Genomic DNA, 14,401 nt, shown 5'->3' with positions numbered 1-14,401 from the left:
CTTTTTTTCTTTTCTCTCTCTCTCTAGAATAGATCTAGAGAGAGAGAAGGTCACGAACATACCACAATGGTCTGTTCGTGAGAACTGTTCTCACGACATATCAGATTTTTAATACTCAAGAAAGAGCCAAAGACCAAAGTAGAACTGTAGTAGTCAAGGTTCAGAGTTTAAAGACTTATAGAGAGAGAGAGAGAAGTTGCAGCTAACGATCTGTTGTTACTTTTCCACGCAATAAAAAAGAAATTCTAGGTCATGATAATGATGATGATATCAGTCCATTTCATCTTCTGTTTCTTGGTGACCTTGTTTTGACAAAAAAACCCATCTTCCAATTTGAACTTTCTTTAGTTTTTGATCAATTTTGATTTTTGTGAAACGATTTTAGTTATCTTGTTTTTAGTCTCTTTTGAATTTCCACCAAATTTGGGTATGTTATCAATTTCAAGATGAAGCACGTTAGGTTAGGGTTTTAGTTCAACTATTTGTCTGTACTTAGGTCAATTTTTGTGTTAATTTACTATTTGATGCTTAGCTGTTTTATCAGAAACCACGATTCTTTCTACTACTGTTGTTGTTTTTAATTAGAAAATTCATCTTTTTTATGTTTGAAGGTCGCCGGTCGGAAAATTGTCCGGCCGGCGACTTTCGCCGGTCGGAAAATTTCCGGCCGGCGACTTTCGCCGGAGAAGATGATGAGGTGTGGACAAGATGAAGTGGCAAAGAGAGGTGATGAGATGGAGGAGCCTTTTTTATAACTTCTTCTAGAATTAGAAGCCCCTTAGTAATAAAAAGAAACATAAAAAGTCAATCTTATTTGACTTGTTTTAAGAGAAGTCTTTATTCCCCGGAGAATTTTCTTTATTCCCCAAAGCCGCGGCCTTCAATAATGATGCACCCGAAAAGGTTGCACACTCAAGCGGAGGTATCAAGTAGTAACCGGTAAAATCGGAGTCGATCCAAGGATAGGAAGGTGATTTGGATAACGAAGGAGTCTCGTTCGCCTGCCTAGGTATCACTAGCTAACTTAGACTAAAAAGGAAGGGAAACAAAGATAAATAGGGGGTTTGATTGTGAAAGTAACAAAAAGAATAAAGCAAGCAAGTAAACTAACTAAATAATAAAAGTAAACGGGCGAGAGAGATTCGAGAGAAGAGTCGGAGGAACAAGAGTTGGGAGACGGTAAGACTCGACTTGGGCAACAAATAAGTGAGAGAGGTGTCGAAGTCCGGGAATCCATAATGATAAACCCACGACTATGTGTAGTCCGATTTAATGTGTCAAGGTGAAATCGATATTCGACTCCTAAAGTAGATGTCTCTAAGTACTACGTGTATCCGGAGATCATACTTAGTCAAACAAACGTCTAAAACGGTTAATCCCGAGTCATCGAAAGTGTCGTCTAGTCGCCTAACTATGTGAAGTGCATGACAAGACACATGAAATTATGACTTAGACTACGATCGATATCGAATACTTCGTTTCGTCTATTAACTATGCGAAGTGCTTGACAAGACACATGAAAATACGATCAAAACGATAATCGAAATAAATGAACATCAATTTATAATCAAAACATCAAATCATATTAAACATAATCACGAATTCATCACATTTCATCTCATATAATCGACACACTAAAGTTAGCTAAACATGGTGATTAAATAAGAAATGGAAAGAAGATGATGAGAGAATACACCTTTTCGATGTGGTTCGAGGCTAAGATCGTCGGAAAATATGAGTCTTTAAGGTGCAGCCGATCTCCCCTTAGCAAATTCTGGGTTCCCTATAGCGACCACCATCATCTTCTCCATTTTATCACAAACCTCCATTAAAGCTAAACCCTAGCTTTCTCTCTCTAGCAATTTCTAACCCACAATCAAATCAAACCACATGAGAAGCTAGCCAAGATGATGGGGAGCAAAAGCCCTAAGGTTTCCGACCAAAGAAACAAGAAATCCGGCCAAGAACATGGAGGTTCCGGCCAAAGGTGTTGTTGCACGCGTCCCTTGCTGCCGTCCCGAGCTGTGCACTGTCCGTGGACGCGTCCCGAGCCTGCAGCCGCATCCTGTGAAGGCGTCCCGAGCTCGGAGAAGCTGCTGCCGAGAGGAAGCTGCTGGCCGCGTCCTTGAAGTCCCGTGTAGCTGCTGCTCTTCTCCTGTGCGTAGAAAGATGCGAACAGCAGTTGCCTTGCCGGATGTGCGCGTCCCCTTGCCGGCTGCTGCTACACTTAGCCCGAGCAGCTTGTTCCGGCCAAAGCTTTGGCCGGCCTCCTTCTTCTCTCTTTCTCTCCTCCTCCTCCAAACCCTCAACTACCAAGAACACTAAAACTCTAAAGTTCTAGACTCCTTTTCTCTCTCTCCCTTGTTGCTTGGTTGATGAAAATGAATCAAGAAGAAGATGAAATAGTAACCTCCTTTGATTCAAACCCTAGACTTAGTCAACTTGACTAAGTCTTTAGACTACTTTGACTTGGGCCCAAAAGTGGGTGCTCATAAAATCTCTACACCTTCCTTCTTCTTTGGGTATTCTTGAACTTGGGCTTAGATGTTGGGCTGTGAATTAAAGACCAAGGAGGTGCCTTAATCTAGCCTCTACAATTAGAACCAAAGGGGGGGGGGGGGGGGGGGGGGGGTGCCTTCAAGAAAAGACCTTGGCTTCTATCTTTCACAACTTCCTCGTCCGAACTCGGAATTGACTTCCGTCTTCACCGTTGGACTCGCCATTGCCTCCACTTGTAATTTGATTTGCTTGAAATATTTTTCTCTCATTTTGGGCACATGAAATGATAGTGACAATTCGTTCCCTTTATTCCGATTTACACGCTTAACTCTAAAATAGGTACCTAACATGAAAAACACATACAATATTATTTATAATACTCGAAAAGAACTAATTAGTCTAAGTTAGACCCTCCAAATGTGACGTTTTCGTGTCACATCAAATAACTTATGAAAATCAATATTTTGAACCTTATCACAAACTGCAGACTGGTATAGAGCGTGAGATGAAACAATGGAGGTATAGATGTATGTTAGATGCCCAAAAAAAGTCTTGCAGGGACTTGATATTCCTTCTACAATTTTACATTAATTGATCAGAATATCTAGTACTCAATCAAACAACCCCAAACACATAAGTGAAATAAGACGAATTGCCATTAAATACATTCATTTTTTGTTCAATAGAAAAGTTTTATTCCAAATATAGAGACTAAACTATCTATACTCTACAACCTAACAACCTTTCTCTGTCAATCTTAGGTAGTTAGAACAGTTAAAAAGAAAGCTTTGAAGTAATCAAATAAGTTATCACTGAAAATAAACAATAGGCAATCCCATAAATTGGGCAATTAAAAATCTTCATTTTTATATAATGGAACAACTTGCTAAGAATTGTCGATTCAAGCCCCCCATATTTGTTGTTTATCATATATCGTGAGGAAAAAGTTAGTTCAATCCCTCATACACAAAAACTTAAATTATGATAATTTCATAACTAAAAGATTACTAAACAAAACAATCATAAGATTGAACCCAAATTTGAATAAAATTGAGGAACTAACCGCGATCTTTTCTGCCAAATGAGCAAGATTGGAGAACCCTGATTCGCTATTACTGCTACACCTTGAATTAGGGCCACTACTGCCATTATCCAAGAAATCACTACCAAAACTGCCAAATCAAGCTCACTTTCAAGGCTAAAACCATTTATGTTCCCAACCAATAGCCCTTCACCACAAATCAGCTTCCTTTGTACAGAAGTGACAATCCATCTTCCTCACCGATCATCACTCAAATTTCAAAATCGAACAAAAATAGTTTCTTCAACACAAAAATGAAACGTGAGAGTTAGAGAGAAAATAAGTAAAGAAGGTGATGATCAAAGGAAACCAAAACCCTAATTCATGTTTTTCTTTTTATAAAGTAAAGGATTAAAAGATAAGAATTTAAATAAACACCATGAGATATTAGTGCAACTTGAGAGCCAAAAAAAACAAAAACAACCACAAAAGTATAAATAATGCTTAACAGAAAAGAAGGAAACCCGAACAACTGTTTCTTCTTAACTGAGAGATTGAAGATTGCAGTTGAAGATATATCAACTATCTTTTGATCATGTTGTAGGAGCTTATTTCGGCTATCTTATTCCAAGCTTATTTCAATATTTTTGATCAAAAAATTAAGTAGACACAACAATAGATATATCGGCTATCTTTTGATCATGTTGCAGAATGAAAACCTTGAATGAACCCTAAGCCTTGGCCGAAACCAGCAAGATCCTGTCCATATATTGACATTTATCAGAAAATTATCAACAAAATTACAAAGTAGGAGCTTATTTCAAGTGTAAACAATATGAAACAAAATTGCACCTTAACCGCAGAGCGAAGGCCGAAGGGTGTTATAGCTAGATAAGATCAACAAAAATATAGAAACGGTGATTATTTGATAGATCTTAAAGAAATGAATGTCATAAATATTTCAAATACATAAGTGTAGAGAAATAAAACATAACCAATTGAGATGTCTTTCCCAAAATCGCTTTCAGTAAGGACTTTCAATTAGCACCAGCATTACAAGTACGATCATGTAATGAATCAATCTGCAAATCAGTGAACAAACTCAAGAAAGAATTGCATAGAGAAGGAAATTTACTAAATAAGAGAGTCTAAAATAATCGGATAACTTCATTGGATCAGGATTAGGTCGAAAATCGTTTAACAAACATGCGTGGAAAAAATGAATTTCAAATTTATACTTATTCAATGCTGAGATCATGCACATAATCATAGAGAGATAAGTAATCACGCATGTGGGAGAATTTCTGATGCAAAACCTTAGCAAATTATGGCAGTGGACGCAAGATCATACAAAAAATATTAGAGGGAGAATCGGTTAAAATAGCTACAGGATTGGTCTTAAGGCGAAAAGAGATTCAGATCAATCAGTTGTTCTCAACCTATTGTTAAACATCAATGAAAAAATGGAGTAAGGAGATTCACAACTTTGTACCACAATCAAGAAACCAATCCCCTTTTAAGAAAAGTTGCTTTCAACAAAAAAAAAGTAAGAAGTTTCAGAGTCATTGCCAATAAAGAACTTTGTTCCACTCACCATAGGTTGTCGACAAAATACTTTTCATGTTTCATACTCGCTTCAATCTAATAAGAATTAGATTTATCAATCCTCATTTCAAATTGATATAAGAAGATTATAAATCTACAGTAACCTCGACCTTCTTCTTTGATTTATGAAGCCCTTATGTGATTTTCTGACTTCTGTGTTGCGTTGGAAGATGAACCAATTTCTATGGAGTATTCAAGATTGGAGTAATCCATTCTTTCGTTTAAAAAGGAAAAATCAAATCTCTTTTATCTCATTCTCTCGTTTTCTTCCTCTGTCTAGGTTTTAAGTTTTGAAGATGATTAAAGACGGAGAGAGAGAAAAAGAGACAGGATTGGAAACGAAGGGTTTTGGTATTAGGTGTAGGGTTACGTATGTATCTAATACACTATCTAGTGTTTATTGCGGAATCTCAAACATCTATATGTTAACACTAGACATCCATGATCGATATTTACATGACTAATTAATGAACTAGAATGGAAAGAAGATTACCTTAATATCTTTTCCACGAACAAAATTCCGACTAGATTCGGAAGATCAAGAACTCCAACTGTAGTTCCTCTACTTGAGACACCGAGTGTATGACTTGTACTCCCTCCTTCGAGTCAGCTAGGACCTTATTGAAGGTTGAGATGAAGAACACTTTCTTCTTGACTAGATAACCGAGAAAACTCCCTTTTTCTCTTTCTTGCTTTTTCTCTCTTGAAAAACTTTCTTAACTTTGCTCTTGATTGCATTCATAATTATGTCTAATGTGGTCTATCTATAGGGAACATAGTGTAGGAGTTTGTGCCAAACTAGGATTCCCAAAATATCTCACGTAAGACATATCCTTAAAAGTCCCACATAAAACCAAACTAGGGCTTATGGTGTGGCCGGCCACTATACCCCATTATGGGCTTTGTGGCCGGCCCACTTAAGGGTCTAGCCGGTGATGGGTCATGAAAATGTCCCATCTGAGTCGTTTAATTTAGTCGAGTTAGTTCGTTTCGAGTCTTTATTATAATAAAATGGTTGGTTTTCTTGATTAGGTGTCTTTTGTAAAGTTATGTGTGGAAAGTGATTAAAAACGGGAGGAAGTTACTTGAAGGGCATTTTGGTCTTTTGGACACAAGGGTATTCTGGTAAATTTGGCCAAGGTCAGTTTATGGGTGAGAAGTAGAGTTCGAGACGAGCTCGTAGGAAAAAACGAAAGTCAATTCAAAGTCCGGATGAGTGAAATATGCAAAGTCAAAGTCATGTCAACATTTGGTCAACACTCGGGACACAGTTGGGCACGGTTCTGGCTAGTGGGATAAAAGTCGCTGACGTGGCCCGACCTGGGATGTGGAGCACCAATGGGCATTAGTCATGTGGTCCCTCTTTTCTACTTTTTACCCCCTGAAATTACCTAATAGCCCCTCCTTTTTGTCCTTTTCAATTTTCAACCAATAAAAACCATTTCTTGAGTAGAAAGCAACCCTAACTTCCTATTTTAATCCTCTTTCTCCCTTTTTCTCCCAATTAACTCCGAAAACCCTAGTCATCAACCCATCTATAAATAAATCTCTACCTCTCTCATTTCTCTCTAGACTTGAAAACCCTCTCAATCCATCTTTTCCATTCTTTTTCCATCTTTCTCTACTACTACTACTACTTCCTCTCTACCACTATTATTCTTCCATTAATAGTCATCTCCCTCTTTCTTCCATATTCTTCTATCATCTTTATCCCCTTTCATCTCTTCTTTCCAACTTCTTTCTACATCTAATTTCTTCCTTTTCTTATTTGGGTGGCAATAAAATAGCTATTACTTGGATTTCTTGGAGTAAAATTTCTTGAGCACAAATGGAACAAATCTTGGATAAAATGGAGATACATGGGAATATGGATTTTGAACATTCTTGGTGATTTCTTTCCATTAATTTCTTAGTATTTTCATTTATTTTACAATGTCAATGAATGTTACTCTAGATTTCCTGTATAATTAACTTAGCAGTCTAAGTTTTTGAATCTAATCCTTTAGCTAGTCTTCTTCTTAATACTCCTTCCTCTTCTTACTAATACTACTACTACTTTAAAAACTTGATAGGCCTAAAATAGTTCTATTCCCGCAAGTATACGGGGTCAAGTTATAGTAAGTTAGTAAATTCGTGAATCGTCCCAAAGAATAGGTAGGTAACTTCGGATATTGAATGCGAGTTTAACCCAATAATCAAGATGTCAATAGCTAACTTAGACTAAAACACACACCCACCCCACTCATAAATTTGATAATTGATTTGCAAGAAATAAGAAAATGGGTTTCTTTCACAACCTTAGATTGCTAAGTTAACTATACATGAAATCTAGAGTAACATTCATTGACATTGTAAAATAAATGAAAATACTAAGAAATTAATGGAAAGAAATCACCAAGAATGTTCAAAATCCATATTCCCATGTATCTCTATTTTATCCAAGATTTGCTCCATTTGTGATCAAGAATTTTACTCCAAGAAATCCAAGTAGTAGCTATTTTATTGCCACCCAAATAAGAAAAAAAAAGGAAAAGGAAGAAATTAGATGTAGAAAGAAGTTAGAAAGAAGAGATGAAGGGGGATAAAAATGATAGAAGAATATGGAAGAAAGAGGGAGATGACTATTAATGGAAGAATAATAGTGGTAGAGAGGAAGTAGTAGCTACTAGTAGTAGTAGAGAAAGATGAAAAAAGAATGGAAAAGATGGATTGAGAGGGTTTTCAAGTCTAGAGAGAAATGAGAGAGGTAGAGATTTATTTATAGATGGGTTGATGACTAGGGTTTTAGGAGTTAATTGGGAGAAAAAGGGAGAAAGAGGGTTAAAATAAGAAGTTAGGGTTGCTTTCTTCTCAAGAAATGGGCTCTTATTGGTTGAAAATTGAAAAGGACAAAAAGGAGGGGCTATTAGGTAATTTTGGGGGGTAAAAAGTGGAAAAGAGGGACCACATGACTAATGCCCGTTGGTGCTCCACATCCCAGGTCGGGCCACGTCAGCGACTTTTATCCCACTAGCTAGAACCGTGCCCAACTGTTTCCCGAGTGTTGACCAAATGTTGACATGACTTTGACTTTGCATATTTCACTCATCCGGACTTCGAATTGACTTCCGTTTTCTCCTACGAGCTCGTCTGGGGCTCTACTTCTCACCCATAAACTGACCTTGGCCAAATTTACCAGAATACCCTTGTGTCCAAAAGACCAAAATGCCGTTCAAGTAACTTCCTCCCGTTTTTAATCACTTTTCACACATAACTCTACAAAAGACACCTAATCAAGAAAACCAACTAATTTATTATAATTAAGACTCGAAACGAACTAACTCGACTAAATTAAACGACTCAGATAGGACATTTTCATGACCCATCAAACCGGCCATGTGCTGGCCGGCCCCTTTCTAAGGTCGGCCATCACATGGCCGGCCTCTTTATGGGCACTCCCGGGCCTCCCTTTTAGCCCGGGTTTATGTATACTTGTCCGGATTCTTCCGAACACTAAATAATAGATCGAATCCACTTGTTTTCCACTTTATATCTAGTCAATCTCTCTCCGTTCAAACCATCACTCTTATGTGTAACCCTTGTAAGATCCGGTCTATGTTAGCCGCGGATTACCGAAGTCATCCGACGATCGTAGTTGGCTTCTAGCTAAGCATTACGACCCCTAATTCGACCGGACCAATGATCTTCCGTATAAGGTCATTATGATCCTATTCGCCAAATCGTACGCATTGCCATCTTGGTCAAAGGACATTCCCTTAGAAGGATACCATTCCTTCGGACCGAAGGAATATATCCTTCAGTCTCCCACTTGTACTTAAAACAAGTGCAATGCTAGATTCCCATGTCTTTTCATATCTCATCTGATATGTCATACTTATAAGACTTTCTTGATCCCGAGAACAAACTGTTAAACCAAATGATTAACTCTTAATCCATTTGAGCATGGCCATGCAATTTTCAGTTGTTTCTCATCAAGTGGCCCGGAGATATTTTATCCTGATTTTACTCAGGAAGACATATTCCATTTGTACTCCCACTCAATTATATGTCTATCTTGTCTCCCCCAATAATCCGCCTTTATAACCTCCTTTTACGGTGCGGCGTTTAACGGTACCAAAGTTCGACATTCCTTATATAAACTGAGCGAGTACTCATGTTTTGAGGAACCTCTCCGATTTGCTAAATGAGAGTTATGACATATTACGACTTCTTCTCCTGAAGTACACTCACTTGGCGGGTTTCCAGTGTATCAGCTTATACACCCATGAAGTTGACTTTGAATACTCCTATTCATATAGCCCAAGAAACAACGTTATCTCATCAATCACTCATGCTAGTCTTCTTAAGTTATTGTTGTCCAACCAAAGACCTGGACTAGGGTTATTATAATGGTGTGCTTCCATGTTTACTTAGTATGGTTTCTTTCTTTAGATCACACATCTAATAAACTTACCTGGAACACTCCATTATTTTGGACTGTCTTCTTAATTCTAAACCACAATTTAGATGACGAAATAAACTGAGTATATTTCGGATAACAAGAGTTTGTAAATATTGAGCATCGCGTAAACTCCTTTACGTTTCTCAACTTTACAAGTCTTTTTAGGATTTTCTACCTTGATCCTAATTCCTTAAATCCGTTCATCTTCCATGTTCGTTCTAAGGTGACAGTTTAGTTTTTGTTTTCACTTTGCTTATTATTATCTTGCTTATGAACGTCTTTATAAGCTATTACGATAACATCAGTTTCTCAAACTGAAATTAGTACTTCCTAAGTTCTAATTTTAATTTCTTATCTAGTAGATTAGCAACGACTCCCAACATGAAAACTCATTTTCATCTTTTCGCCCTTCCTAAAAGATTCTTATCTTTATTTTTGGAAGATTGCTTTTATGACTTTCTTCAACCTTTGTGTTCAGAGATATGATCCCAGATGCTTCCAGCATTCTAGGTCTTTCTCTGATTTTTATGGGTGAAGACATCTTTTGTACTCCAAGTACTTCTTTTAGATGTGCGGGTAAATCTCAATCATCTTCATGATCGATCTTATGTTGTCCAGACATAAGTATTTCTCTCATGTTTTTGCTTTTGCTTGTCAGAATTTTTTAAATTCCGAGTTTGCTTGGCAGTTCTCATGAGAGATGGGTAGAATCTCTTTCAAAATTCCTTTTGAACGAGTTCTCATAACTTTAATCTATTGATATAGATTTTGATGCCGTAATTAGTTTACCCTCGTCTTTGTCCCATTGAGTCAATTCTCCAACTGTTTTTTAACATTCCTGATGTTTTTTCTAAATCCCAGTATGTCTCTACATACAGGACTTTGAAACATTCTTGTTTCACTCCCACTTACCTTCTTGTCGAACAAGACTAATCATTCTAAGAAATTGAATCCAGACAATTTCTTTACGAATGTTTAGAAACTCACTCTTTAGATCTTATCTCTTTAGACTCTCAGTCTAAACTCGGAGTGGTTTTGCTATAGTTTCTATGAATCTTCTTTCTAAGACTCACTTCTTGTTTCACTCCCAGTTACCTTCTTGTCGAACAAGACTAATCATTCTAAGAAATTGAATCCAGACAATTTCTTTACGAATGTTTAGAAACTCACTCTTTAGATCTTATCTCTTTAGACTCTCAGTCTAAACTCGGAGTGGTTTTGCTATAGTTTCTGTGAATCTTCTTTCTAAGACTAACTCGAGGTTTTGAGCACATATCGAGATATTTCCTTAACTTCTTCAAAGAGGTCTCGTGGTGAGTAACTCCTTACTCCTATTTGTTGCTCTTATTCGAACTTGTTTCGAATATTTATTTCCTCCCACCTGTCCATTTTAAAAGATGTCTTCTTTTAAATAGGACACCATCGAGAGCAACAAAAGTTGTTCCGATGATTTGTGAGAAAACCCCGTTATTCTTCGTTCGAAGAATCTATGTCTAACGGTCTTTTAGACTTTTAACAAAAGATCATTTTAGAACTCTTTCTAAAATCCATACTTGTATGGAATCTTTTATTTGCTATAGCTTTTTAGGTTTTTAGTGGGATGGCAGATGTGATTTAGACTTTTACTTTCGGAAGATTCTATGACTTTTAGACTTATGATCTCATCATAATCTTTGGTCAGATTTGATCCTTACTTGATTTAGGTTTAGTCTCTAAGACTTTCCTTTAATCTAGTACTTAGTCTATTCTAGTCATATTAGTCACTTTCTTATGTCTAACATAAGTTCTATTGAGTAATTTGACCTTTGGGATCTCGTCAAATTTCTTTTGTTTAAACCATGATTAACTATCGTTGATAGATACGAGATCAATCAACTTTAGCTTCATCCATGTTCTTTCAAATTTATTTGACTAGATCAGAATAACTAAATTGGACCGTTCGGTATAATTGTTAAAAGTTGAATAGGCATTTTTCTTGAGAACATTTATAAAATACTGATTATTTTATTTATCTCCATAATCATATTTACAGAGTCAATGTTCTTAAAAAGAAAAAGAAAACTAAAAACTAATTTAAAGTTATGCCTATGGAGCCCATGATCCTTCTCCAGCTTTATGTAGCAACTTTTGTTTCCTTCAGCTTTTGACAGGTTCGTCTCCTATTCAATAAATACTCAGCTTCCATTTGTTCTTGTCATTCATAATGAAAAGAACAATTTTAGGTATCCAATACCTTTTAGGAATTGTATTTAATTGAATCAACTTTTAATTCTTATTACCTTGAGCGGGAATCACATTTCCATTGATCAGCTCTTCTTGGTAGCGTGGACAATCTCTTATCCATATATGAGATCTGCTACCACAGAATATGCAGCTGTTGTTAGGAAGGATTGTCCTAGATCTTAGGACTCTCAAGCCCCTTCTTGTCCTAGGGCATCTCTTTCTCCTAACTTCTTCAGTTCCCGAGTTTGTACCTTCTTGGACAATAAGAACTTCTTCTGTATTTTCAGGTACAACGAATCTGCTTTCGGCCACTTCCAGAATAGCGAGCAATCTTTCCAGTGATACTAATCCAAATTTCAGTTCGAAATTATTCCTTACTTGCTCAAATCCATCATGTAAGGACAGCAAGATTGTGTCAATTGCCATATGGACGTCCATAGGAGATCCGAACCACTTCAAGTCACTAAGATGGTCCATCATGCTTAAGACATGAAGTCGGACTGGTTCCCCTTTTTGCTGGCGTTTATCAAGCAAACTTGAGAAGATCTTAAATCTTTCAATTGACATTGTGTTCTGACACATTTCTTAGTTGTTGAATGATGCTGTATGCATCCATGTCAATGAGAGTATCTAGATACTTTGTTTCCATGGATACCAGCATTAGTGCTGTCACTGGTCCTGACTTTATCATGATAATTTCAGCTTGCTCACGCTCCTCTTTAAAAGAGGTTTCTGTAAGTGTCGGGATAGGCGTGTCCAATACTACTGTTGTTTTCCCGAGAATTTTTCTCAGATTTCTTTCCCATTGAACGTAGTTTGTATCGTTATAATTAAACTACACGTAGGAAACGCGAAAGTGATTTAAATTTGTTATCCTGGCATAATAGTTGTGTATGCCTATATTATTCTTTATTTATTGTCCCCTAAAAATAATATAATTCCAGGATCCCATTTCTTCGGAATTAAGCGTACTAGGACACTGCCCTTAATCCGTCGTCCTAGGTGAGTAACATCTTACTGATCATACTCTTATGACTCCTGGTTGACAAATTTCACACTTCAGTGTCAAGTTGTCATTTTGCCTCGAAATCTAAAACCCTTTCGCTGACTCGTTGAGAATAACCATTTAGACATGTAGACCTCTGCTATATATCTACCCGTATTGTCCCGAGGTAAAAGATGGCACTCTGCGAAGGCCGACCCACTATCGATGAACAAGGGACCAACATGTGTCTTAATCTGGGTAGGCTTTACTTAAAATTGTTTTTGGGACTTTTTACGTAATTTATCAAGTTGCCGTACTGTGAACTCTAGCATAACCAATTATGATTTATTACGTAAAAGTTTATGTGGGTTTGTGTAATGATTTATTCAAATCTTTAGTATATCCCTAAAAGATCTCATCTTTTAGGTTAATTTCTTGTTCGCCTATGGTTCGTATGGATTCTCATCCTTGAACCTCCATTGATTACTCCCACTTGAACCACGATCTCATCGTTCGGTTCATCAATGGATTTCTAGACCCTATACTCTAAGTATTATTTCGGGCACAATCACTTGTGTTTAGGAACAAGAAAAGTTAGCCTATCTAAAGGTATACTAAACTACGCAATCACATAAAATATACATACATTCAAAAATATGACAGTCATAGTAAAGTATGTATCCTAGATACGTTTCTAGGTTCACTATGTCTCGTATAGCTAAATGTGGGAAATTGTGACATTCCTATGTCTAACCTGAGTTCCAAGTCTATAAAATATGGACCTATAGCACGTCATGTTTCTTCCTTAATGATTTCCAAAATCGCTTTAAGGAAAAACTCTGTTTGGGCCCTTTGACGGCCCGGGTCAATTTCGGAAAAACAAGTTTAAAATTCGGAGAAAAAGGTCTGAAAAACTCCCACTCGGGTCGAGGGCCAAAAGTCCTCGAATCAAACTAAAAAAAAAACCCAAGTTGACCCTGGTCAAAGTTCTGGTCAAAGTCCCTTGACTAGTCTCGGGTCAACCCTTGACTCTGACTTGTCATAGGCCGGACCAAGGGACAACACGTTCCATCGTGCTTTGTCCCTTGCCCAGACACGTCCTAGCCTAGCTAGACGGGTCCTGGCCGGGTCAGATGCGTCCTAGACGCATCTGGCCCTAGGACAGACCCTAGGAAGCATCCTACTGGAGTTTGGTGCATGAGACGTGTCCTAGATGCATCTCGAGTGGGACGGCATGGGCATCCATCGTTAGATGCCCTTTGGACGCGTCCAGATGCGTCCTAGATGCGTCTGGTCGCTCCAGACGCTACTAGACGCATCCGGACGCGCTAGTCGCATCCTAGGTGCGTTTGGAAGCTTCCAGTCGCATCTGGATGCAACCGGTTGCTCCAGACGCATCTTAGATGCATCTAGACATGGCGTCTAGGTCTCGGTCTAGGACCGAGACCTATTCCTAGTCCGTCTTGGACTAGGAATCCCAGACGCGTACGTCTCGGACTCCTAGTCCGACTCGGACTGGGATATCCCAATCGCGTCCTGGACGCGCTGGGATGTCCAAGATCCTAGGATCTCGGACTCCTAGTCCGGATAGGAGTCATCCGACGGTCGTAGTTGGCTTCTAGCTAAG

The 14,401-nt window shown here is 37.8% G+C and overlaps 1 long non-coding RNA gene across 1 annotated transcript; it reads right to left on the bottom strand.

Annotated features, from left to right (window-relative positions):
• Nucleotides 1-1,560: 1,560 nt before the first annotated feature.
• Nucleotides 1,561-3,821, bottom strand: LOC147567953 (uncharacterized). Its single transcript, XR_015237989.1, has 2 exons — nucleotides 3,563-3,821; nucleotides 1,561-2,842 (listed from the first exon to the last, which is right to left on the bottom strand). It is a non-coding gene; the product is annotated as an uncharacterized LOC147567953 (long non-coding RNA).
• Nucleotides 3,822-14,401: the final 10,580 nt, after the last annotated feature.

The sequence above is a fragment of the Eschscholzia californica genome, unplaced genomic scaffold, assembly GCF_041429995.1.
Source record: "Eschscholzia californica isolate CP2 unplaced genomic scaffold, dmEscCali1.0.p SCAF_1, whole genome shotgun sequence".
NCBI lineage: Eukaryota > Viridiplantae > Streptophyta > Magnoliopsida > Ranunculales > Papaveraceae > Eschscholzia > Eschscholzia californica.
The sequence above is the reverse complement of the archived record's forward strand: the minus strand, read 5'-3'. Positions and strand labels throughout refer to the sequence as shown.